The following is a 3,357-nucleotide window of genomic DNA, read 5'->3' as shown; positions in this document are numbered from 1 at the left end:
ATGCGGGTCATTGTGACCCATTTTGCACATAAAATGTTAATTACCCTTCCGTTGTAAGTTGTATGTGTATGTCCATTTTTTACTTTTCCTAAATTTATGAATTAAATATCCTATATATAAATTTATAAACAGTTCTACATAGAACCGCTACGCGGGTCAATGTGACCCAGGCATTACAATACATGTCTTTTTTTTTAATATAACTTAAGATATTTGATTCCACACCCCCTCCTCCTAGCACACGTTTTTTTTTTTTTTTTTTTTTTTTTTTTTAATTTTATTTCAAGCCTTTGTTTGTAGACTGACTATGAGACAGAGATTGCTATGATTGTGGATTGGTATTACATTTTACAAAATTTCACTAGTAATCTTCAAAAACAGCATGAATACTTTATGCATAGCTAATTTACATATCAACCCCCACCTTTCCCATTCATTTGCATGACGTCAAGTGAAAAGCCTGGTTTACTTGAGTAAAATGAGCGAATGGCAACCCAAAAAAGCATTTTACATGAGACATTTTTCTCAAGCAACTGCCACGAGCTAAAAAAAATTAAAAAAAAAAAACATGCATGGAAATACTGTTTGTATTATGACTACAGAAGGACAGTATTGTGAATTGAGGCTGGGTAAAATATCAACAAATAAAATGTAATGGAAGCATAAATGAAGTATTTAAGACATTTATTTCTTTCAGCATCCAGTTCTTTTGTTTCTGTCTCATAGTGCTTCATGGCAATAAAATGTTGAACAAGATATCCTAAAGCGCCTCTCATAATGTGGTCTTCCTCCAGTGCGACCAGAGCATCTTCTAGCTTTATGGGAATAGCAAAGTTCTTAAGCTGCTTTTGTCTCAGTGTTCAATCAATCAATGGTTAAATAAATGGATCAATGGTAAAGCTTCGTCTGATACCATCCAGGCCAGCAGTCACCATAGCTGCAAGAGCAAGATCGGGATTGAAGACACAGCTATTGTCATTGAATCCCCAGGTTGCATCGATAAGCTGCATGGCCTCTTTGTTTTCTGTATGCTTGGGGCAGCTGATTCCAGGAGCCATCAGACAACTTAGAGCTGCAGAATGATGCATAAGCCCAGCTAGCCACGTATTTCCTATCTGTGATAACTCACTTGTCAGTTTTCAAGAGATTCTTTTTGCCATTCACATCCCAGAGGCTATTGGACAGGACTCTGGAGTTGAAAAAGCCATCACCTGTGAAAAAGCTGGCAATGAACCCAAGTTTCTTGGCCATCTCTTCTATGCTAGTTTTAAAAGTAAAGGCATTGTCTGCAGAATTTATGCCAAATTCTGGTTTAAAGTAGATTTCAATTTGGTCAGAACCAGTGGAAGAGAAACTGTCCACATCTGCTCCCATGTAGTGCATGCCATGAATAAGTTGCTGGAAGAAAGGTAGGTCATGATTGCTCAGTAAAGTTGCAGGTGGGCAAAATTATGTCTTTGAATTGACTTTCTCAGGAACCTGAAAAATTCAGCACTCATATGTGAAAGCCCAAGGGCCATTATATCAGCCCATGGGAGGATTCGGAATGTGAGAAGATCAGGGATAAGCAGGACATCACTGTTGAAATTTGCAGCACTGACATAATCCACTTCATTATCTTTAGGACATTATCTTTAGGATTAATTCCAGGTAGCTCCGTGGCATTGTAACACCATATATGGCCTTTTCCTGCCACACACAATAAACCACATAAAGGTTTGCATTCTTTTATATTAGTATATTATGGTAATGTTTGCAGTGTCATTTTATCCTGCTTATACTGTGCTACTGTATGTTTTTATTGTGCTTTACAATAAATTGTCTTGCTTTTCAATACCTATGTGGAGTTTGCTGTGTTTCTAAGATGGTGAAGTATGTTGCAGAAAACTTTTATTAGGGTTGTTATGAAATAACTCGCACCTCATCTGCCGGTAACCACTGGATTGTAGTGTCTTATTGTGATTATAACATGACTTTATATTCTCTATAAAACTGCGGCACTGAACACAGGGCAGTCTTCAATGTATATTACTTTTTTGTGCATTGTGTTTTTATCTTGGTTTATACTAAAGCCAGTTAATTGTATTAATTATGACAGTGGAACTGAATAGCAATTCCAAGTTTGGTCTTATTCTCTATGGATCAGCTGGGAGTGATTGGATCTATAATCCTTATCCACACAGTTTTTGGGAGTTATGCACAACAAGGACATCAGACTCTCCCATTGAAATTAGTTAATTTTTAATTAATAATTATTGGAATAATAACTGTAATTGGAACTTTATATTGTAAAATTATTCACAGGCTACTAGAGGTGTTGTAGTCTGAGTTTCAGCCTATACCTCATTCTGTTTACCTGGCTCTTGATACCCCATGCAGATCTGTTGTTTCAAAATGGACAAAACTGATGTCTTCTCTTGCAATCTGTTGTTTTATGTGATCTATGCCTGAAGCATCACTCTGAATTCCAGGGGTGTTCATATTTGGATCATTCACATTATCTGGTAAAACATTTTTTTATATAGAAAACAAGAATCTGAATACTTTTGCTATTGAATGATATGCACCTTTAACTTCAGTGTGGGAAAAATGTGTAGTTAAAATTGAATGTACTTGATAGAATTACATTTCCGTTCTTAAAACTATGAGAATTGAAATCATTTGATGTTAAATAAGTTTGCCTGTCTTTCCCTCAAAGGTGGAGATACTGGTGACTGGGTTGTAAAGACTTACGTTGGGGATGTTTTAGGTACCTGCTGTGCTGACCTGCTAGTCTTGTAGAAATAAACAAAGCTGATTACCGGTATTATCTTTTAATTAAGAATGCCTGTCTGGATGTCTTCCAATAAACAACTTTCTTAATGTAAAGGGTTAAGAAGGGCAACACCTGGTGGATACAGGGTGCCATGACTCCAAATGTAATGTGATGAATGTGTAACAACTGAAATGGTTACATTGGTTTTAGAATACTTTTAAATTACTAATATTGTGGACGCAAGTTTAAGTGTTTAAGTATGTTTTCCTCAATAACATTGAAATGTTTGTGTTGTAATGAAGTTTAAAGTGAAAATAACTCTTAAATTATTTTAGTTAATTGTTTTAACATGCTTGTAACTGTACAAAAGCGAATGAAACAGAAATTTGTATCATTCTATGATCAATGTAACAAGTTCTATGAAAATGAAGTTTTATTTAAAAAATGTTATGTTATATCTCTGGAAAGGGGAGTTGATTATGTTAATTGTGCACATTGCTTGTGTGCAAGGAACTGTTATTCAAACTCTGTAAGCCAATGAATGGACTTAATTCGTTCAAGGATAGACTTCCTGTATTGACCTGGAAGTGATGGAACCACTA

General features: G+C 35.5%; 1 pseudogene; it reads right to left on the bottom strand.

The window, feature by feature from the left end:
- Positions 1-596: 596 nt before the first annotated feature.
- LOC121316381 lies at positions 597-2,481 on the bottom strand (annotated as a pseudogene).
- Between the last annotated feature and the right edge of the window lie 876 nt (positions 2,482-3,357).

The sequence above is a fragment of the Polyodon spathula genome, chromosome 5, assembly GCF_017654505.1.
Source record: "Polyodon spathula isolate WHYD16114869_AA chromosome 5, ASM1765450v1, whole genome shotgun sequence".
In the NCBI taxonomy this organism is placed as follows: Eukaryota; Metazoa; Chordata; class Actinopteri; order Acipenseriformes; family Polyodontidae; genus Polyodon; species Polyodon spathula.
Note: the sequence above shows the minus strand (reverse complement) of the source record. Positions and strands in the feature narration are given on the sequence as shown.